This window comes from Bos mutus, chromosome 10 (assembly GCF_027580195.1).
Source record: "Bos mutus isolate GX-2022 chromosome 10, NWIPB_WYAK_1.1, whole genome shotgun sequence".
Taxonomy (NCBI): domain Eukaryota; kingdom Metazoa; phylum Chordata; class Mammalia; order Artiodactyla; family Bovidae; genus Bos; species Bos mutus.
In genome coordinates this window covers 65,367,407-65,391,701 of record NC_091626.1, presented here as the reverse complement: position 1 = coordinate 65,391,701, position 24,295 = coordinate 65,367,407, and the positions used below count along the sequence as shown (strand labels likewise).

General features: G+C 41.5%; 1 long non-coding RNA gene and 1 pseudogene across 1 annotated transcript in view; both read right to left on the bottom strand.

The window, feature by feature from the left end:
* Positions 1-5,367: 5,367 nt before the first annotated feature.
* The window catches only part of LOC138989529 (uncharacterized), a 162,680-nt gene continuing 143,752 nt past the window's right edge, over positions 5,368-24,295 (bottom strand). The window contains exon 4 of the long non-coding RNA XR_011465820.1: positions 5,368-7,598. This is a non-coding gene — a long non-coding RNA (uncharacterized lncRNA). The remainder of the gene's footprint in view (positions 7,599-24,295) is intronic.
* On the bottom strand, positions 10,483-10,583 carry LOC138989595 (U6 spliceosomal RNA; annotated as a pseudogene).

Below are 24,295 nucleotides of genomic sequence, written 5' to 3'. Positions count from 1 at the left end.
TACGAGGCTTTAAAATTCATCCATTTATTCATTCAACACCATAAATTGAGCCCCAAGCATTGTTGTATATCAGGTATTTTTGTCTCTTGTAAAGTCAGCATTAGGCATCAGTGTTATCTGGCTTTCTCAGTAGAAGTTTGGGATCTAGAATGAAAGATGAGACATTCTACACTTAAATGATAAACCAGAAATAGAATATTATGCTCTCTATTGGGGCTATTACTTTCCAAGACAGATACACAAACTGGACAAACAGAAAGGTAAAATGAGATTGGAACAATGCAGGGCAAGAAATGGTTGAGGTGTTGAGGGATGAAAATGTTTGATTTATTATCTGTAACCCCTGGGGTTACAGTTTCAGAGAAATAAATTGTCTTAATGCAATCAAGAACTTCCTAGAAGTCAACACTGCTTGAAGGAGGAAAAACTATTTAGAGATGCATATACAGGTGGTAAAACCATAAAGTATAACAGGATAATGTCACAAAGTTAGAATAGTGGTTATGTCCAAGAGGAAGGTTATTTGGGTATGGGCTTCTAGGATGCTAGCAAGTTCTATTTCTGAATACCAGTTATGTAGTTGGTTATTTTATAAACACTTTAAATTTTACATTTGTATCTTTCATATGTATGACGTATCTCACAGAAGTTAAAAAGAAAACACAGGTAATGGATACATATGGGGGATTAAAATAGTTACAAATTCTTTTTTTTTTTTTTGGCTGCTCAGAGTGACATCTTAGTTCCCTAATCAGGAATTAAATACGTGCCCCCTGCAATAGAAGCACAGAATCTTAACCACTGAACCATCAGGGGAGTCCTGGCCACAAATTCTTTAACATCCATAGAGGAGGTTCTGTTCTCTCCACACCTTTGAATATAGGCTGGCCCATGGCTGCTTTAACTAATAAAGCACAGCAGACAGAAGCGATGCTATGCTCTTTCTGCCTTTAGCCTTTAAGAGGACTGGTAACTTTCAACTTGGTCTCTTGAAGAGTGAGTCACTGTGTAAGAAGTCTCACAATCTGCCACAGAGAGTCCTGAATACTACATGGAGAGGGAGTGTCATGACTGAAAGTTTTGCAGTCAAGCCTACCAAGGTACCAGGCATATCAATCAAGGCACCTTGGACTGTCCAGATCAGACCAGCCAACAGCTGAATACCAGTAAGTGACCACAGGCAGTATCACCTGGAGTAGAATTGTTCAGCAGCTGCTGCTGCTGCTAAGTTGCTTCAATCGTGTCCGACTCTGTGCGACCCCATAGACAGAAGCCCACTAGGCTCCCCTGTCCCTGGGATTCTCCAGGCAAGAACACTGGAGTGGGTTGCCATTTCCTTCTCCAATGCATGAAAGCGAAAAGTGAAAATGAAGTTGCTCAGTCCTGCCCAACTCTTAGCGACCCCATGGACTGCAGCCTACCAGGCTCCTCTGTCCATGGGATTTTCCAGGCAAGAGTACTGGAGTGGGGTACCATTGCCTTCTCCGTTGTTCAGCAGAGCTTTGCCCAAATTCCTGACCCTCAAAATAATGAGATAAAATAGTTATTTCAAACAACAAAACTTTGGAGTAGTTTATTCTACACTCTTAGTCCCTTCAGGCTACTGTAACAAAAATACCATAGTTTGGGTGGCTTAAGTAATAAATACTTTTTTTCTCACAGTTCTGAAGACTGGGAAGTATAAGATCTGGTGAAGAACTGCTTCCTGGTTCATAGATAGGCATCTTCTTATTGTGCCCTCTTGTGGTGGAAGCAGCAAAGGAGCTCTCTAGGGTTTCTTTGACAAGGGCACTTAATCCCATTCATGAGGACTTCACCCCCATAACCTAATACTATGTCCCCATGTCCAAATACTATGACCTTGTGAGTTGGTTTCAACATATGGAATTTTGAGGGGGCACAAACATTCGATCTACAGTATACCCTATGGATAACACACACAAGGCAAATAAGCAAAAAATGTTTTAAGAAAGTAAGTGTTCTAATATTAATAGTAAAGCAAAGCAGCCTTAAGAACAAAATGCATTGTTTTGGAGGGACAAAACATTATTTTTTAATCAAGTATGTGTGTACTCTGAAGATAAGAGAGTCCTAAAACATTAACATCATTATGTATATGTTCTTGGAATGGTGAGACCCTTCAAAGCAAACACCAAAAACAGAAACCATAAAGGATAAGGCTTAGTATGTTTGAAAACATAAAACCTTAAAGTTGCTGAATGTCTAAGATATTCCACTGTTAACAAAATTAAAGGCTTAGAAAAAAGTATGGTCAACTGCATACTTCTTTCATGGATATTGTAGGAAATTGTAGAGTATTACTAAGTATTGGGTAGAGGGTTAAATTACATATTTAGTAATGGTGTTGAGTAAATGCCAAACAAAGTGCATTGTGACAATGACCTTCTGAAAAACATATTTTAACCCAGGCCAGGAGAAATTTTTTTGGTATTGGATATTTTAGGCATTCAGACTCGTCCAAGGTAAGGAGCAGCGGCTGCGCTTTGCTGGAGCAGCCATGAAGAGATACCCCACGTCCAAGGTAAGAGAAACCCAAGTAAGACAGTAGATGTTGCAAGAGGGCATCAGAGGGCAGACACACTGAAACCATACTCACAGAAAACTAGTCAATCTAATCACACTAGGACCACAGCCTTGTCTAACTCAATGAAACTAAGCCGTGCCCGTGAGGCCACCCAAGACTGGCGGGTCATGGTGGAGAGTTCTGACAGACTGTGGTCCACTAGAGAAGGGAATGGCAAACCACTTCAGTATTCTTGCCTTGAGAACCCCATGAACAGTATGAAAAGGCAAAATGATAGGATACTGAAAGAGGAACTCCCCAGGTCAGTAGGTGCCCAATATGCTACTGGAGATCAGTGGAGAAATAACTCCAGAAAGAATGAAGGGATGGAGCCAAAGCAAAAAGAATACCCAGCTGTGGATGTGACTGGTGATAGAAGCAAGGTCCGATGCTGTAAAGAGCAATATTGCATAGGAACCTGGAATGTCAAGTCCATGAATCAAGGCAAATTGGAAGTGGTCAAACAAGAGATGGCAAGAGTGAATGTCGACATTCTAGGAATCAGCAAACTGAAATGGACTGGAATGGGTGAATTTAACTCAGATGACCATTATATCTACTACTGCAGGCAGGAATCCCTCAGAAGAAATGGAGTAGCCATCATGGTCAACAAAAGAGTTCGAAATGCAGTACTTGGATGCAATCTCAAAAATGACAGAATGATCTCTGTTCGTTTCCAAGGCAAACCATTCAATATCACTGTAATCCAAGTCTATGCCCCAACCAGAAACGCTGAAGAAGCTGAAGTTGAACGGTTCTATGAAGACCTACAAGACCTTTTAGAACTAACACCCAAAAAAGATGTCCTTTTCATTATAGGGGACTGGAATGCAAAAGTAGCAAGTCAAGAAACACCTGGAGTAGCAGGCAAATTTGGCCTTGGAATATGGAATGAAGCAGGGCAAAGACTAATAGAGTTTTGCCAAGAAAATGCACTGGTCATAACAAACACCCTCTTCCAACAACACAAGAGAAGACTCTACACATGGACATCACCAGATGGTCAACACCGAAATCAGATTGATTATATTCTTTGCAGCCAAAGATAGAGAAGCTCTATACAGTCAGCAAAAACAAGACCAGGAGCTGACTGTGGCTCAGATCATGAACTCCTTATTGCCAAAATCAGACTGAAATTGAAGAAAGTAGGGAAAACCACTAGACCATTCAGGTATGACCTAAATCAAATCCCTTATGATTATACAGTAGAAGTTAGAAATAGATTTAAGGGACTAGATCTGATAGATAGAGCACCTGATGAACTATGGACAGAGGTTCGTGACATTGTACAGGAGACAGGGATCAAGACCATCCCCATGGAAAAGAAATGCAAAAAAGCAAAATGGCTGTCTGGGGAGGCCTTACAAATAGCTGTGAAAAGAAGAGAAGCGAAAAGCAAAGGAGAAAAGGAAAGATATAAGCCCCTGAATGGAGAGTTTCAAAGAATAGCAAGAAGAGATAAGAAAGTCTTCTTCAGCGATCAATGCAAAGAAATAGAGGAAATAACAGAATGGGAAAGACTAGGGATCTCTTCAAGAAAATTAGAGATACCAAAGGAACATTTCATGCAAAGATGTTTTCGATAAAGGACAGAAATGGTATGGACCTAACAGAAGCAGAAGATATTAAGAAGAGGTGGCAAGAATACACAGAAGAATTGTACAAAAAAGATCTTCACGACCCAGATAATCACGATGGTGTGATCACTGACCTAGAGCCAGACATCCTGGAATGTGAAGTCAAGTGGGCCTTAGAAAGCCTCACTACGAACAAAGCTAGTGGAGGTGATAGAATTCCAGTTGAGCTATTCCAAATCCTGAAAGATGATGCTGTGAAAGTGCTGCACTCCATATGCCAGCAAATTTGGAAAACTCAGCAGTGGCCACAGGACTGGAAAAGGTCAGTTTTCATTCCAAACCCAAAGAAAGGCAATGCCAAAGAATGCTCAAACTACCACACAATTGCACTCATCTCACATGCTAGTAAAGTAATGCTCAAAATTCTCCAAGCCAGGCTTCAGCAATACGTGAACTGTGAACTTCCAGATGTTCAAGCTGGTTTTAGAAAAGGCAGAGGAACCAGAGACCAAATTTCCAACATCCACTGGATCATCGAAAAAGCAAGAGAGTTCCAGAAAAACATCTATTTCTGCTTTATTGACTATGCCAAAGCCTTTGACTGTGTGGATCACAATAAACTCTGGAAAATTCTGAAAGAGATGGGAATACCAGACCACCTGACCTGCCTCTTAAGAAATCTGTATGCAGGTCAGGAAGCAACAGTTAGAACTGGACATGGAACAACAGACTGATTCCAAATAGGAAAAGGAGTTCATCAAGGCTGTATATTGTCACCCTGCTTATTTAACTTCTATGCAGAGTACATCATGAGAAACGCTGGACTGGAAGAAGCACAAGCTGTAATCAAGATTGCCGGGAGAAATATCAATAACAGTCAGACACGACTGAGCGACTGAAATGAACTGAACTGAACTGAATGAATTAGATATTTTTGGCAGGGATCATGAGAACCCAAATCACTTTAAAAAGGGCCTATTTTTAAATTACTGTTACCCCTCCCCCCTCCCTGCCTCGCTTGTAAAAGCCCATGGACAGAGGACCACGGTGGACTATATTTCATGGGGTTGTAAAGAGTTGTACACAACTGAGTGACTGAGCACGTTGACCCCTGCCCCACCTTTCATTAGACCTGAAGCTCTACAAAGGCAATGGCTTGTCTGTCCTATTTCTGATTATGTAGTATCAGTATCTAGTACCTAATTACCTAGGGTCTGGTAAATATTTGGCATGTAAACTTTTAAAAAATGGATAGATGGATAAATGAATGGATAGATGAATAAATGGATGGACTGTTAAAATATTATGCTTTAAAGAAAGATACACACACACACACCCCTTAGAAAAAGATTAACCCTGAAAACTTATTGAACGTGAAAAGTTTTTTAAACAAAAAGTACAAGCATTTTAAAGAAGACAGATACTGGAATGATTCCTTTCTGACCTCACAAGTTTTTTCAGGTACAGACTGACCTTCTATTTGCTTTCTATTGCTGCTGTAACAAATTACCACAAATTGAGTGGCTTAACCAACACAACTTTTTTATCTGACAGTTCTGAAAGTCAGAAGTCCCAAACAGGTCAGCAGGGCTGTAGTTTCCAGAGGCTGTTCACATTCCTTGGTTGGTGACCCTGCATGACTCCAATCTCTGCTTCCAGTTCACATCTCTCTGACTCTGATCTTCCTTCCTCCTTTATATATAATTGTAATAATCCTTGTAATTACATTGGGCCCAAAGGTATAATCCAGAATAGTCTCTCCATCTCAAAATTTTTAAGTTACTCACATGTGTGAAATATCTTACCTCATAAAATAACATAGAGGAAGTTCACTCCATGAACTCATAAAATAACATCAGGAAGTTCACTTTTTTGTGGGGCATTATCCTACCTACCACACCTCAGTTCCACAAAACTGAGAAGTTCTGTCCCTAAAATGCCTAAATTTAAAAGGGGAAGCTCTAAGACAGTTCTTTCATAAAGATAAAATTACTATTACAGACCACCAAAAACTTCTGACAATTTTAAAGAGTCTCTTCTTTCATACCTTATTCACTTATTTCTTTTAAAAACGAGACAAAGATACAACACTTGCTCTACATAGCTCAGTGGAGGGCTCTGAGGCATTGCTCTAACCAATTGAGTTCCAGATCCATCCCCATATAGTGCTCGAAGTTCCCTGCACTTCAATTCCATCTCTAAGGTGGTTGTTCAGTTGCTAAGTACTGTCTGACTCTTTGTGATCCCATGGACTGCAGCACACAGGCTTCTCTGTCCTTCACTATCTCCAGGAGTTTCCTCAAACTCATGTCCATTGAGTTAGTGATGCCATCCAATCAACTCATCCTCTGTCGCCCCCTTCTCCTCCTGCCCTCAATCTTTCCCAGCATCAGGGTCTTTTTCAATGAGAAGGCTCTTCGCATCAAGTGGCCAAAGTACTGGTGCTTCAGCATCAGTCCTTTCAAAGAATATTTGGGGTTGATTTCCTTCAGGATTGACTGGTTTGATCTCCTTGCAGTCCAAGGGACTCTCAAGAGTCTTCTCCAGCAGCACATTTTGAAAGCTTCAGTTCTTCGGTGCTCAGCCTTCTTTATGGTTCAACCCTCACATCCATACATGACTACTTGGAAAAACCATAGCTTTGACTATATACATCTCTGCTTTTTAATACGCTGTCTAGGTTCGCCACAGCTTTTCTTCCAAGGAGCAAGAGTCTTTTAATTTCATGGCTGCAGTCACCATCTGCAGTGATTTTGGAGCCCAAGAAAATAAAATCTGCCACTGTTTCCTTTCCCACACCCCTCTCCCGCCCCATCTATTTGCCATGAAACGATGGGACCGGATGCCATGATCTTCGTTTTTTAAATGTTGAATTTTAAACCATCTAAGGTTAGCTGTGGGCAATCCGAGAAGGTGAGACAGGCTGACAGCATTTTTCCACATTGTTCCGGTTACCTTGGTTATAACAGGAACGTCTGGGTTCCTCTTATAGGTTTGCTTGTTCCCCTAAAAAGAGGGAGTATTTGGAAGGTCAGCCCTACCTGTAAACCCGCACTAAGTAAGGCTTGGCAAAGGGGCTAGATACTTCGCCAGAAACCTTTAAAAGCAAAAACCTTGATAGTCTAGTGGTGAATGAGGTGACATCCAGTGGCAGGAGGGTGGGGAGGAGAGGTCGGTTAACTAAGGGAAACGGCGATAAAAATTAGCAAACCTAACCGTCACGGGAAGAATATAGGAAATCTGGCCTCGGAGGTGCATTTTTTCCACTGACGCGGAGCAACCATTTTCTCCAATAGGTTGTGAGGAAACGAGCAACCCCTGTTGGTTTCGAGGGTGATAACAGCTTTTCGCAAAGACGTTCTGCTGATTCTCCAGTAGGGGTCAGTGATGAGGTAGGTGCAATCCCTCGAATATCCTAGTTAACCAGTGAGTTTTAACTGTAAAGGAGACATAAAATAGGAGACAAGTGTTAAAGAGTGAGCCAGTAATAAAGGCCAGTTATATCTCGTCTGTTTTTAATGCACACATTAGTGAACTACTGAACACGTAAAAAGTATCTGGAAAAAGGTAAACGTTTGTTGTTTACACAAAATTTGAATCCGTTAGTTGTACAGAAAATTTTGGTTCCCTTAAATCAGGGCGATGATAAATAAACAAAAGAGACGGGGTCTCGCTATGTTGCCCAGGCTGGAGTACAGTGGCTATTCACAGGCGCGATCCCACTACTGATCAGCACGGGAGTTTTGACCTGCTCCGTTTCCGACCTGGGCCGGTTCACCCCTCCTTAGGCAACCTGGTGGTCCCCCGCTCCCGGGAGGTCACCATATTGATGCCGAACTTAGTGCGGACACCCGATCGGCATAGCGCACTGCAGCCCAGAACTCCTGAGCTCAAGCGATCCTCCAGCCTCAGCCTCCCGAGTAGCTGGGACTACAGGCGCGCGCCACCGCGCCCGGCGATGAAAAACCTCGGCAGAGAGATACTAGAAGTTGCGGTGTTGTGACGTCATCTGGGGGCGGGGCGAAGCAGAAGCCCTGCCAGGCATAAGACACGCCCGGCTCAGGGTGGGCCGGGAGGCTGAGGACATGTGACGTCATGGGGCGGAGATATCGTCTAGCCCTGGTCTGTTTGCGAGCTTGGAACTCGCACCTTTTCTTGTTCCAGCTTCGGCTCCTGGTGTTTTGCTTGGACTACTGTATTTTCTGGAGAAGGAAATGGCAGCCCACTCCAGTGTTCTTGCCTGGAGAATCCCAAGGACGGCGGAGCCTGGTGGGTTGCCGTCTTTGGGGTCGCACAGAGTCGGACACGACTAAAGCGACTTAGCAGCAGCAGCAGCAATTGTATTTTCGTTTAAGAAAAGTTGGTCGGTTGGCTCTTAATGCTCATAGGTGTTGTGTTCGGACACGCAGGTAGCACAAAAGGAAATGCAGTGCTCGGTCCCTCAGCTTTCCCTTTCTTCAGCAGATCTTAAACACGTGCTGCACTCTGTGAAGAAGTTATTTACGAAGGAACCGGACCTTCTGTCCCTAAATCTACCATTGTCCACAGCAAGCATTTAGGAGGTGTCTTCGCTGTACCAAGGAATGTGATCCATAGTAGCGGGGGTTGGGGTCCGCAGAAGTGCTGGAGGCCAGCTTAACTTTCACTGTTGAACAGAGGTGGGGGAGCCGTCCGTTCATTGCCCGTTATTGTTGGGGGAGAAAATCTAGTATTGGAGTAGACTGTGCAAGAATTAGTATTTGGCGACCTGAAGTCTTTTAGGAGCAAGACTAGGTTGCTGCTGCTGCTGCTAAGTCGCTTCAGTCCTGTCCGACTCTGTGCGACCCCATAGACGGCAGCCAACCAGGCTCCGCCGTCCCTGGGATTCTCCAGGCGAGAACACTGGAGTGGGTTGCCATTTCCTTCTCCAATGCATGAAAGTGAAAAGTGAAAGTGAAGTCGCTCAGTCACGTCTGACTCTTAGCGACCCCATGGACTGCAGCCTACCAGGCTCCTCCGCCCATGGGATTTTCCAGGCAGGAAGGCATAAAGAGGAAGGAGGAAAAAAGAATTTCCAGCCATGGTAGATCTGCAATCAGCAGACCTTTTCTGTTTTATACAATCTTTACCATCTTTTTCTCTTAAAAACTAGTCCAAATCCCCCCTCCATTTCCTCCCTTGCAACACATTATTTTGCTCCCTCTTTGTAGATAATTTAAAGGCCGTCAGAAACATCTCAACTCCTTGTTACTCCGCTCTCCTTTAAAATTTATCTTTACATTTTCTTTTATATACATATTTGAATTTATTTATTTTTGCATTTTAAAATTTATTTTTAATTGGAGGATAATTGCTTTACAGTATTGTATTAGTCTCTGCCATATATCAACATGAATCAGCCATAGATATACATATAGCCCTGGAGGAGGGCATGGCAACCCACTCCAATATTCTTGCCTGGTGAATCCGCACAGACAGAGGAGCCTGGTGGGCTGCAGTCCATGGGGTCTGCATGTGTCCAAAGAGCTGGACATGGCTGAGCGACTGAGTACTGCATAGCACATACATATATCCATCCTCTCCCTCTTGAATCTCCCTCCCACCTCCCTTTCCATCCCAGCCATCTAGGTTGTCACAGAGCACCTGATTTGAGCTCCCTACTTCATACAGCAAATTTCCACTGGCTATCTATTTTACAGATGGTAATGTATATGTTTCCATGCTACTCTCTCCTTTCATCCCACCCTCTTCTTCCCTTTCTGTGTCCACAAATCTGTTCTCTACATCTTCATCTCGATCGCTGCCCTGCAGATAGGTTCATCAGTACCATCTTTCTAGATTCCATATATATGCATTAATATATGATATTTGTTTCTCTCTTTCTGACTTACTTCACTCTGTATAACAGGCTTTAGGTCCATCCACCTCATTAAGACTGACTCAGATGTGTTCTTTTTTATGGATGAGTAATATTCGATTTTATATATGTACCACAGCTTCTTTATCCTTTCATCTGTCCATGGGCATCTAGGTTGCTTTCACGTCCTAGCTATTGTAAACAGTGCTGCAAAAAACACTGGGGTACATGCGTCTCTTTCAATTATTGTTTTCTCAGGTTATATGCCCAGTAGTGGGATTGCTGGGTCATATGGTAGTTTTATTCCTAGTTTTTAAAGGAATCTCCATACTGCTCTCCATAGTGAGTCTATCAATTTACATTCCCACTAACAGTGCAAGAGGGTTCTCTTTTCTCGACATCCTTTTCAGCATTTACTGTTGGTAGATTTTTGGTGATAGCCATTCTGATTGGTGTGAGGTGATACCTCATTGTAGTTTTAATTAAAAAATATGGAACACTTCACGAATTTTTGTGTCATCCTTGTGGAAGGGCCATGTTATTTGTATTGTTCCAATTTTAGTATATGTGCTGCTGAAGTGAGCACTATCTTCACATTTTCAAAGAAGGGCAACGCTTTGTTGTCTCTTCCTGTCAACTGCTCCTATCAAATTCTTCCATCAGTTATTTCCACACCCATCTTCGCTCCCTCTCTCCCCTCCCCTCTTATATAGAGACTCTAAGCTTTCTTTCAAGTGTCCTTTGACCTTGCCTCTCTTTCCAAATAAAATGTTTTCATGGTTGCCCTTCCTGAAAGCATGTTCTACAGTTACTACATTCACTTCCTAACATTCTGTCTTCAGACCACAGCCCACTACCCACTGAAATTATTATAAGGTTCCCGTATCTAAGCCTCCTAATTGGCAGTTCTAAGGGACTCTTTCAGACTATGTGACACAATTTATGCCCCGCTCAACCATCTGAACTATTTGTGACCACTACCTGCTCCCTGAAGGTTTCTCCCTGGTTCTTGCTGACAGCCCCTGCTGGGTCCTCTAAAGTTTTGCTGCTCTTTCTGCCCACTGTATAAATGTTATTCTTTGTAGATCCTCCTAAACCTTCTCTGTAGTTTTTTCATGCTCTTCATGCCTGATCTCACCAGTTCTCAAGGTTCTTAAATCTGTAGCTCCAATGTAATGGTCTTTTCAGAGCTCTAAATCTGTATTTCAAGCTGCCTACTAGGTGTTATATTGAAATTATTCAAAACTTCAAATTCAACATGTGCAAACAAAACTGATCATCTTCTGGTCCCTTCCTCCAAACTGTTTCTAACTTCCTATATTCTCACTTTCTACCAATATATGTAGTTGGTCACTTCAGAACTCTCTGAGTCATTCTTGACCACTGTTCGATGCATTTAACACCAGGTAAAATTTATTTTTTGTCTATCCAATAATGAGCAGTGTGCTAGGTAATGGAGATATAGTGGTGAAGAAAAGGGACACGGTGGGGAGACAGAACATAGCAAAAAAAAAAAAAGTTACAAGTTGTGTTAAGTGCCATAAAGTAAACAAAGTGCTGAGATAAAAACAATAATGACAGGCAAAGGGGAGAGGACCTATTTTAGAGAAAGCAATGATGTAAGCAGATCAGGGGGGAGGGGGCTGTAGGAAATCTCTGCAAAGAGAGAACCATGCATGACTTTCCTGACATAGATCAGATCAGATCAGTCGCTCTGTCCTGTCCAACTCTTTTCGACCCCATGAATCGCAGCACACCAGGCCTCCCTGTCCATCACCAACTCTCAGAGTTCACTGAGACTCACGTCTATCGAGTCAGTGATGCCATCCAGCCATCTCATCCTTTGTCGTCCCCTTCTCCTGCCCCCAATCCCTCCCAGCATCACAGTCTTTTCCAATGAGTCAACTCTTCACATGAGGTGGCCAAAGTACTGGAGTTTCAGCTTTAGCATCATTCCTTCCAAAGAAATCCCAGGGCTGATCTCCTTCAGAATGGACTGGTTGGATCTCCTTGCAGTCCAAGGGACTCTCAAGAGTCTTCTCCAACAACACAGTTCAAAAGCATCAATTCTTCGGTGCTCAGCCTTCTTCACAGTCCAACTCTCACATCCATACATGACCACAGGAAAAACCATAGCCTTGACTAGACGGACCTTTGTTGGCAAAGTAATGTCTCTGCTTTTGAATATGCTATCTAGGTTGGTCATAACTTTTCTTCCAAGGAGTAAGTGTCTTTTAATTTCATGGCTATAGTCACCATCTGTAGTGATTTTGGAGCCCAAAAAAATAAAGTCTGACACTGTTTCCACTGTTTCCCCATCTATTTCCCATGAAGTGATGGGACCAGATGCCATGATGTTCGTTTTCTGAATGTTGAGCTTTAAGCCAACTTTTTCACTCTCCACTTTCACTTTCATTAAGAGGCTTTTGAGTTCCTCTTCACTTTCTGCCATAAGGGTGGTGTCATCTGCATATCTGAGGTTATTGATATTTCTCCCGGCAATCTTGATTCCAGCTTGTGTTTCTTCCAGTCCAGTGTTTCTCATGATGTTCTCTGCATATAAGTTAAATAAACAGGGTGACAATATACAGCCTTGATGAACTCCTTTTCCTATTTGGAATCAATCTGTTGTTCCATGTCCATTTCTAACTGTTGCTTCCTGACCTGCATACAAATTTCTCAAGAGGCAGGTCAGGTGGTCTGGTACTCCCATCTCTTTCAGAATTTTCCACAGTTTATTGTGATCCACACAGTCAAAGGCTTTGGCATAGTCAATAAAGCAGATATAGATGCTTTTCTGGAACTCTCTTGCTTTTTCCATGATCCAGTGGATGTTGGCAATTTGATCTCTGGTTCCTCTGCCTTTTCTAAAACCAGCTTGAACATCAGGAAGTTCATGGTTCACATATTGCTGAAGCCTGGCTTGGAGAATTTTGAGCATTACTTTACTAGCGTGTGAGATGAGTGCAATTGTGTGGTAGTTTGAGCATTCTTTGGCATTGCCTTTCTTAGGGATTGGAATGAAAACTGACCTTTTCCGGTCCTGTGGCCACTGCTGAGTTTTCCAAATTTGCTGGCATATGGAGTGCAGCACTTTCACAGCATCATCTTTCAGGATTTGGAATAGCTCAACTGGAATTCTATCACCTCCACTAGCTTTGTTCGTAGTGATGCTTTCTAAGGCCCTCTTGACTTCACATTCCAGGATATCTGGCTCTAGGTCAGTGATCACACCATCGTGATTATCTGGGTTGTGAAGATCTTTTTTGTACAGTTCTTCTGTGTATTCTTGCCATCTCTTCTTAATATCTTCTGCTTCTGTTAGGTCCATACCATTTCTGTCCTTTATCGAGCCCATCTTTGCATGAAATGTTCCTTTGGTATCTCTAATTTTCTTGAAGAGATCGCTAGTCTTTCCCATTCTGTTGTTTTCCTCTATTTCTTTGCATTGATCCCTGAGGAAGGCTTTCTTATCTCTTCTTGCTATTCTTTGGAACTCTGCTTTCAGATAGTTATATCTTTCCTTTTCTCCTTTGCTTTTCACTTCTCTTCTTTTCACAGCTATTTGTAAGGCCTCCCCAGACAGCCATTTTGCTTTTTTGCATTTCTTTTCCATGGGGATGGTCTTGATCCCTGTCTCCTGTACAATGTCACGAACCTCCATCCATAGTTCATCAGGCACTCTATCAGATCTAGTCCCTTAAATCTATTTCTCACTTCCACTGTATAATCATAAGGGATTTGATTTAGGTCATACCTGAATGGTCTAATGGTTTTCCCTACTTTCTTCAATTTAAGTCTGAATTTGGCAATAAGGAGTTCATGATCTGAGCCACAGTCAGCTCCTGGTCTTGTTTTTGCTGACTGTATAGAGCTTCTCCATCTTTGGCTGCAAAGAATATAATCAATCTGATTTCGGTGTTGACCATCTGGTGATGTCCATGTGTAGAGTCTTCTCTTGTGTTGTTGGAAGAGGGTGTTTGTTATGACCAGTGCATTTTCTTGGCAAAACTCTATTAGTTTTTGCGCTGCTTCATTCCGTATTCCAAGGCCAAATATGCCTGTTACTCCAGGTGTTTCTTGACTTGCTACTTTTGCATTCCAGTCCCCTATAATGAAAAGGACATCTTTTTTGGGTGTTAGTTCTAAAAGGTCTTGTAGGTCTTCATAGAACCGTTCAACTTCAGCTTCTTCAGAGGTTACTGGTTGGGGCATAGACTTGGATTACAGTGATATTGAATGGTTTGCCTTGGAAACGAACAGAGATCATTCTGTCATTTTTGAGATTGCATCCAAGTACTGCATTTCGAACTCTTTTGTTGACCATGATGGCTACTCCATTTCTTCTGAGGGATTCCTGCCTGCAGTAGTAGATATAATGGTCATCTGAGTTAAATTCACCCATTCCAGTCCATTTCAGTTCGCTGATTCTTAGAATGTCGATGTTCACTCTTGCCATCTCTTGTTTGACCACTTCCAATTTGCCTTGATTCATGGACTTGACATTCCAGGTTCCTATGCAATATTGCTCTTTACAGTATCGGACCTTGCTTCTATCACCAGTCACATCCACAGCTGGGTATTCTTTTTGCTTTGGCTCCATCCCTTCATTCTTTCTGGAGTTATTTCTCCACTGATCTCCAGTAGCATATTGGGCATCTACTGACCTGGGGAGTTTCTCTTTCAGTATCCTATCATTTTGCCTTTTCATACTGTTCCTGACGTAAGAGAAGGCATTTTAGCCTAAGTCATTCTGTGATCCAACCTTGGTCCCAATGCTTATCCTTGAACAAGTCTCTTATGAATAATCTTAAGGGAAAAAAAGAATGCAGGAACAAGTGACTGTTATGAGGCAAGAGAAGTAACAAAAGCACAGATAATAAATCATTTATAAAGACTCCCAGTTCTGTTTCAGTAGTAAAGATTAGCCTGAAGTGCTTAACTCCCAGATTAACTGGAACCTAAGGGATGATGATGTTGACCATTGGTCAGACCCTGATGACTTTAATCAACTAAAGCTTAGACTCTGCTTATCTTTGCAGCGAATCTGTGCTGGCTTCTCCTCTGCCCAAGCCCCTTCATGATTATGCATTTACCCTTAGCTTAAAGTTCTGCAGTTCTGAGCTCACTGCTTGGGAAAGATTCCTGGTGTTCTCCTTTTCTGCTGCAAGAAATACATCCTTCCTTCTTTCAATCTTTGGCTTGGATCAACACCCACCAAGAGAACAGAGTTTTTGGGTAACAGCTAAATAAGCCTCCTTGAGGAGGTGTCATTTAAATTGAGACCTGAAGAATGAGGCATCAGTTAGGGTACCTCAGTTGCAAGCAGTAAGGACTGTCTGTAAACTGAAGTAACAAACTCCACTTAAGAAGGGATTAATTGGAAGGAAAGAGGAGTGTGAAATAAAATTTATATTTTATGAAAAAAATTTAAAAAATAAAAATGTATGTTTTATGGCAAGATAAGAAAAATTTAAATATAAAAAATTCTGCCTTTTGGCCTCCTCTCTCCTGCCACCGTGCATAGTGTATCTGCATCATGGATTAACCAAACCGTCCCCATCAGCAGGAACGTCTCCCCAACCTTAAACAGCAACATTCTCCTAGCACCAACAAGGCAACTCCTTCAAAGATAACATTTCTTCTTGATCTTGTAAGGAAGGGGTCACATGACCTACCACAATGGCGTTTAGATCTTTATTATGTAATCTGTCCATATACATCATTTGATGTGTCAAAAAAACTTATAACTGTGCCTATACTTCTACAATGTTCTCAGAGCTTTCTGATACACTCTTCCTGAGTTATAATCCTCAAATTTGGTTGGAATAAAATTTTCCAATTCTTAGATTGACTAACTTTTTTTTGTCGACAGAAGAAATGTGGCAGAATGAGAGCTGTCCCCCAAAGTCTGTTCTTTCCTTTTACTAAACTAATAAATTTTCAGTTGAGCACATGAAGCCCCGGCTAGAGACCACATTTCCTAGTTTCTCTTAAGGCCAAGTGTGGTCAAGTTCTCAGTAAAAGTGATATGTGCCACTTCTGCATCACTTGCTGAAAAATAAATCAACTCTGCTCTTTTGCCCTTACCCCAGTACTGAAGTGAAGTCGCTCAGTCATGTCCAACTCTTTGCGACCCCATGGACTGTATCCTGCCAGGCTTCTCTGTCCATGGATTTTCCAGGCAAGAAAACTGGAGTGGGTTGCCATTTCCTTCTTCAGGGGATCTTCACAACCCAGGGATCAAACCGGGATCTCCCGCATCGTAGGCAGATGCTTTTACTGTCTGAGCCACCAGGGAATTCTCCCCCAGCTAGATGGCGCCAATGCAAACCTCTGGCAGTGCCCCAGCTTTAATCATGCAAATAAGGAAAATGATAACACTCTAATGGCAGAAAACGAAGAGCAATTGAAAAGCTTCTTGATGAGGATGAAATAGGAGAGTGAAAAAGCTTGCTTAAAACTCAACATTCAGAAAACTAAGATTATGGCATCTGGTCCCATCACTTCATGGCAAATAGATGGGGAAAAAGTGGAAACAGTGATGGACACATTCAGTAGTCATGTATGGATGTGAGAGTTGGGCCATAAAAAAAGCTGAGTGCCAAAGAATTAACTGATGCTTTTGAATTGTAGTGCTGGAGAAGATTCTTGAGAGTCCCTTGGACAGCAAGGAGATCAAACCAGTCAATCCTAAAGGAAATCAACCCTGAATATTCATTGGAAGGACTGATGCTGAAGCTGAAGCTCCAATACTTTGGCCACCTGATATATAGAGCTGGCTCATTGGAAAAGATCATAATGCTGGGGAAGATTGAAGGCAGGAGGAGGAGGGGGCGACAGAGGATGAGATGGATGGTATCATCAACACAACGGACATGAGTTTGAGCAAACTCTGGGAGATGGTGAAGGACAGAGAAGCCTGGGGTGCTGCAGTCCCCAGGGTTGCAGAGTCGGACCTCACCTCTGGTGAGGTGATGTGCAGCATTAAGAGGAAAGAAACCAGAGCCCATGGATAACTTACTGGAGTTGAACAACCCTGTTTGCCTGGGCCACTTCTACCTCCAGACTGTTACATGAGAAGTAAGTTCCTGTAACCAAGCAGAACCCTATGTGGCTTTCCCAAGACATACCCTCCCAAGCAACTCATATCCTCTGCCTGTCTTTATTTTGTAGAAAAACTTTAGCATCCTCAGCCTTCCCTGAGTTCCAAAGAATAAATTTAATCAGAGAAGTGAGAAAATGTAAAAACAAAGGAAAACAGACAAGCAAGAAAAATAATAAGAGTTTAGCCATGAAGTGAAGTCAAGGACTTCTAGGGCCTCATCAAGGGCTATAGATAATGTTCTGAGCCATGTTCTTTGAGCTGCTTTGCAGATACTGAAACTCCCACTAGGTGGAAGAAGTTAACAGTATGCTGCCCACAAGAATGTAGGCTGCAGACCAGCTGGTATCAGAAGGGTGATGATGTTGACTTCTAATTATCTCACCACCAATCAATCAGAAGAATGTGCATGAGCTGATCACACACCCTGTAACCTTCTTGCTCATCCTATCTTTAAAAGCCTTTCCCTGAAGGCCACTGAGGAGTCTGGGCCTTTTGAGGATTAGCGGCCTAGACTCTGCTCGGTGTCTGCAATAAAAGCTGCATTTTCTTTCACCACCACCTAGTGTCATTAGATCGACTTTACTTCACACAGTTAAGTGGACTCAAGTTTGATTTGGTAACACGCCTATTTCATGTAAATCATTATATTTTGGGGTGTCTATTATTGCAGCATACTCTGTCCTCTAATTTAGGGAAGCTCACAGAGGAAACTCTGGCTAACCAAAACTCAGAAAGGGCAGGAACTGAAAGAGCTCCAGGCATCTTCAGGGCACCCCAAAAGGATGAGTCAGCCTTGACCTCCTGTAAGGAGTCTGATTTTCTATTTTGCATTCTGTATCCTTCTACAATCACCCTTTTATACTCATATCCATTTTTTAAGATCATAAGTAAAACTTTTATGTTCTGCTTTTCAAATTTGTCACTATACTTTTAGTGGCAGTATGTCTCTCAACTTGATGTATAATTGATGATTTAAATTGAACCACTATCAGTTACACTAACCACTATTTCATCATTCTATACTTTTCACCTGTATTATTTTATGAATTAGTGATATACATAATACCCAGTACAAAGTTAATTATGCACAAATTTGCATCAGTCACTTTTCTTTCAGCTTTATTGAGGAACAATTTTCAAATAAAATTGTAAGACATTTAAGGTCGTGTACAATGTAATGAATTGTGTCCATTGTAAAAGGATTTCTGCCATCAAGTTAACACATCCGTCACCTCATGTGTTTACTTTTTTGTGGGGGCGACATTTAAGTTTTACTTTCTTAGCAAATTTCAATTGTACATCCAGAAGTGGAATTGCTGGATCATGTGGTCGTTCTACTCTTTCTTGAGACACAGCCATACTGTTTTCCATAGCAGCTAAACTCGTTTGCAACCCCACCGACGATGCACAAGGTTTCCATTTTCACCACATCCTTGCCAGCTTTTATCTAAGTTTTTACTTATTAACATTGCTCTTTCAAACATAACCTGAATGACAGTTAATTTTGAGGCACTAAATGTCAGAATCGATTCTGCATTCATTCCAAATGGAATGTCTCAACCTGTATACACACGTCCATTCACTTGCGCTCGAGTCATTTATAAATCAGTCCTTCAGGGGAACGTTAATGGGGTCAGACCCATAGGGTTTCTGCCCTGGCAGCCGGGAGAGAAGGCTTGTGGGTAAACCGGGTCCCGGCTTACCGCCTCAGCAACAACCAAGCAGGGGACTAGCCTAAGGCCAGACCCTGGACCGCATAGCCGGAAAAGAACACCAGAGGAGAGCTGACGCGGTTGAAGAAAAGAAGGCGTTAAGATCACCCGCCAACAAGATAAAGAACGAGCCCAGTGCACTGCTTCCAGCACCAACCGCCAGCTCGGTCCAGCCCAGCCCACTACTGAGGAATGAGGAAGTGGGGAGGCGGGGCCTCCGAAAGGGAAGGTGGGGCCACCTGGGCAGGGAGAGGCGGGGCCGTCTGGGGTGTGAGAGGCGGGACCCGAAGGGCTGGAGACGAGAGTAGCCCGGGGCCTGCGGAAGGTGGGGCACGGAGGAGGGTGGGGTGGGACACGAAGGAGGGTTCGGTGCGGGGGAAGGGGGTGAGAGGCTGGGTCACTAGGGGAAGGTGAGGCGGGGCTTGTCTAGGACGGAGACTCCGGAGGCGCAGGGGGAGAGGAGAGAGGGGTACCGCCAGGGGGCGAGGATCTCCGCGGTCTCCGGATCTCAGTCCAGTCCTGGGCTTCCTCCTCCCAAGAAAGCCTCCCGGCCCCGCGGCCCCTCGCAACCGCGCGACAGTTTCGCTGCTGCGGACAGGATTTTCTTTATGATAGGTTATTTGCATTTCAGAGACACGCCCATATGGGCTAACCCCGATTCTGTTACATTTAATAAAGGAACAATGGATTAACGAGAGGTAATAAACATTTACTTCTTGGGCACACTCTGAAGGAAAAGCCTTTAGTGTAGTTAATACACAGTATCTCACAATGTCTATCAGAAGCTCATTTCTTGTGGCAGGTTTTCAAATATCAGAATAAATCCTTAAGTGAACACAGTTACTTATACGGTGTCACGCTGCTAGACTCATAAATTAAACTTGTGGGGTTATTGTCCTCAATTTAAATATCTTTGACTTTTATGCGACAGTAGCACTCCATTACAACATGGCTATTTGTTACACTGATTTTGATCTGAGGTGAAATAAATCACGTCCCCAAACCAAAACAATACATTAAAATCCTGATATTTAGCAAACTTTGTCGCAGTTATTGATTCTAACTCTTTACACCAATGTGGCAAAAGCTTTCTACTGTATTTAATTTATTCATTTGCCTTAGAACGTTTCACTTTCATCAGATTAAGTTTGAAACAGTGCTTCCTTTGTTTGAGGACACCATAGAATCAGACTAATGCCACACCCTGCCAGAATAATTGGCAAATTAATTTGCTTTTTTGTAACTTTCTATTCTCAAGGTTAATTATTTATTGAGGTTAGTATATTTGAACAGCCTGGCTTTTGGTATAGAAACAAATATTTTAAACTGCATACAGCTTATACTGACGAAGGTGAGAGAGGATCAAGATAACGTTCTTTAAATCATTCTTTCACTCATCCAACAGTTAACCATTGAGCCAGTGCCTGCTATGTGCTGCTAAGCTGCTAAGTCACTTCAGTCGTGTCCGACTCTGTGCGACCCTATGGACTGCAGCCCACCAGGCTCCTCCGTCTATGGGATTTTCCAGGCAAGAGTACTTGAGTGGGGTGCCATTGCCTTCTCCGTGCTATGTGCTAGGTGTCCTGAAATGTTAACTATTAATTAATATTGGGGATAAAAGTTAGATTAAAAGTGTAAACAGAAAACAAGGAAGTTGTTTGACATGATACAAATAGTCTAAGATACAGGCTTATGACTATTCAGCTTGAACCTTGAGAAAAGGGCATAATTTCTAAGAGAAGAATGACTGGAATAGTTCTAATCTTGCATGACTGCTGGCCTCTGGTTATGACTAGTATCAAAATCCTAGGGCTTTCCCTATACAAAGGTGGTGAGGAGGGTAATATCTTCCCCTTGAACTCCTCCCCTTACCTTGAATCAGTGGAAGCTCATTGAGGCCTTCTGAGGTTAAAATGGCAATGTACTTTCACTTTTATTTTGGAGAGGGAAATTTTAAACTTTTGGAGTGTGGTTTAGACAGCTTCTTATTGAGATTTCATAATGTGATGATTGAATATATAGCACCATGGTGCTTGCTAGGAGATGTTTTATAAATACATTATTTTATCACAAGTCACATTGATAATAATTAAAATGTATTGTTATACCAAGTTTTCTCTATATTACAATTTAATATCAAAATGATTCATAGTTTCCTCAGGGTGTGCCCTGAAAAAAGGCCTATTTATACACAGAGTATTAAAGGCACAGTCTGCTTGTGCCTATTCAAATGAACCCCCTTGCTGTACAATGGCAGAGCTCTAATTCATTTTGTTCAACTCATTTCCCAAGAGGCCATGGCCTAACATGTGGCAAGAAACAAAGACAGACAAAATCACTATGTATTAGTTGCAATATTCTGTAAAAGGAGATAATCTATAGTCACCATGATGTATGGATAAACAATATTACATATTACAAAAAGAGTATTTGTATAAGCAAGACAAATAAATACAAATGCTGAGTTATGCTTTATCGTTTTTAAAACAAATATTAGTGCTCTTGTACAGTAATATAATAATATAGACTAAAAGAGTGATTTACCCTTTGTGATAGAAATTTATTAAACTAGTAAGCCTGTTTATGCATTTATTCATTCATTCACTCTATCATTAATCATTGAAAGTGAAGTTGCTCAGTCATGTCCGACTCTTAGCGACCCCATGAACTGTAGCCTACCAGGCTCCTCCGTCCATGGGATTTTCCAGGCAAGAATGCTGGAGTGGGTTGCCATCTCCTTCGCCAGGGGATCTCCCTGACCCAGGGATCGAACTGGGGTCTCCCACATTGTAGGCAGACGCTTTTACTGTCTGAGCCAACAGGTAAGTCATTAATCATTAGGGATATACAATTAAAACCACAATAAGATACTATGTCATACCTACTAGGATCACTATAATTTAAAAAAAACTGTATAATAATAAGTGTTGGCAACAATATGGGGAGCTCTTGCACATTGTTGGTGGGAATGAAAAATGGTGCTGTGAAAAATGGTTGGCAGTTCCTCAAAAAGTTAAGCATATGATTACTATATAGTCCAGTGATTCTATTCCTAGCCACAAGAACTGAAAACAAGGAATCAGTTACTTGTAGATGGACGCTTGCTGCAATATTACTCACAATAGCCAAAAGGTGGAAACAACCCAAGTGTCCTAATAGAAAACCATGTGAACAAAATACTCACCCATAAAGAGGAAAAAGTTCTGATGCACTCTATAGCATAAATGATCCTTGAAAACATTATGCTAAATAAAAATTTGCCAGACACTAAAGGACATATATTGTAAGATTCGACTTATATGAAATATCTAGAAAAGGCAAATGCATAGAGACAGAAAGAAAGAGGCTGAGGGGAGCAGAGAACGGAGAGGGTGGGGGGGTGCTTAATGGATATAGAGTTTTTGTTTTGGGGTGATGAAAAAGTTTGGCAAATGGTGCTATAAATTTCCTTTTCATCACTGCTTTAGCTGTGTCCTTCAAAATTATATACATTGTATTTTTACTTTCATTCATTTCAGTGTATTTTCCTTCCCTTTAAGACCTCCTCTTCGACCCATGAATTATTCAGAAGTGTGTTGTTTAGTCTCCAAGGGTTTTGAGATTTTCCTGTTACCTTTCTGTTATTAATTTCTAGTTTGATTCCACTGTGGATGGAGAATATAGTCTGTATGATTTATAGGTCTTTAAATTTTGTTGGTATTGCTTTTCTGGCCCAGAATATGACACTTGATAAGAGTGTATATGCTGTGGTGTTAGGTGAAATGTTCTATTAGTTTTGATTTTGGGTTGATGCCATTGTTGAGTTTTTCTATAACCTTGTCGATTTTCTGTCTAGTTTGTTCTATCGGTTCTTGCAAAAGAGGGACTGATGCCTCCAACTACGTTGTTGTTGTTGTTCAGTCGCTCAGGCGTGTCTGACTCTGTGACCTGATGGACAGCAGCACCTGAGGCCTCCAACTATGTGGATTCATCTATTTCTTCTTTCATTTCTATCAGTTTTTGCTTCACACATTTATATTCCTTTATTATTGTTTATAATTATATATAATTCTTCCTCAACAATCTTTAGAACCAAATCAGAGAGTGTTATAAATTTTTACTGCAATCATCAAAAATAATTTAGAAAGAAGAGAAGGGAAATCTATTATATTTACCCATATTTTTGCTTACCATGTTCTTTCTTCCTTCCTGATGTTCCGAGATTCTTTTTTAAAAATATTTTATTTTTGTTTATTTATTTTGGGCCATGCTGGGTTTTCGTTACTATGCAGGCTTTTCTCTAGTTTCAAAGAGCGGGGGCTACTCTCTAGCTGCAGTGCACAGGCTTCTCATTGGGGCCTCTCTGGTTGCAAAACACGACCTCTAGGGCATGCGGGCTTCAACAGCTGCAATATACAGGCTCAGTAGTTGTGGTTGCTGTGCTCTAGAGCACAGGCTCAACAGCTGTGATACGTGGACTTAGTTGCCCTGCAGCATGTGGGATCTTCCTGGATCAGGGATTGAACTCGCATCTGCTGCATTGGCAGACAGTCTTTACCACTGAGCCACCTGGGAAACCTCCAAGGTTCTTTTTTTAAAAAAAATTCTTTCCTTTCTGTTCAGATAACTTCCAGCTTCCTTTGGTAATATTTTAGGAAACATCTGTTGGTGAAATTCTCTTTATTTTCCTTTGTCTGAGAATGCCTTGATTTCCCCTTCATTCTTAAAACATATTTTCACTGGATATAGGATTCTAGGTTGACAACTCTTTTCTTTCAGGACTTAAAAAATGTCCTACCACTTCCTCCTGGCCTCTATGGTTTTGGATAAGAAATCCACTGTCATTTAAATAGTTTTCTCCCTTGTAGGTAAGGTGCTGTTTTTCTCTGGTTTTGTTCAATATGTTTTCTTTGGCTTTCATTTTAGGAAGCTTGATTATAATGTATCTTGATGTGGGTCTCCTCAGGTTTGTTTAGCTTCTTAAATCTATAGGTTTGTGTCTTTTGCCATATTTGGGAAATCTTTAGCCATTATTTCTTTGGGAACTTTTTCAGCCCACTCTATACTTTCCTTCTAGGAGTCCAGTGATATAAACATTAGAAATTTTGTTATAGTAGCACAGGTTTCTGAGTCTCTTCTCAATTTTTAAAAAATTCTATTTGTTCTCTGTTGTTCAAATCAGGTCATTTCTATTGTTTTATCTTGTAGTCCACTGATTGTTTTCTCTGCCCCTTCTATTCTGTGTTGAGTTCATCTGTTGAGTTTTAAAATTTTGGTTATTACATTTTTTTCAGTTCTGAAATTTCAATTTAGTTCTTTATATCTTCTATATCTTTTTTGAGACTTCCTATTTCTTTGGTGAGACTTTCTATTTTTTCAGCTGTTTCGAATGTGTTCACAATTGTTCACTGAAGCATTTTTACAATGGCTCCTATAAAATCTTTGTCAGGTAATCCTAACATCTTTGCCTTAGTGATATTGGCATTTATTGATTGCCCT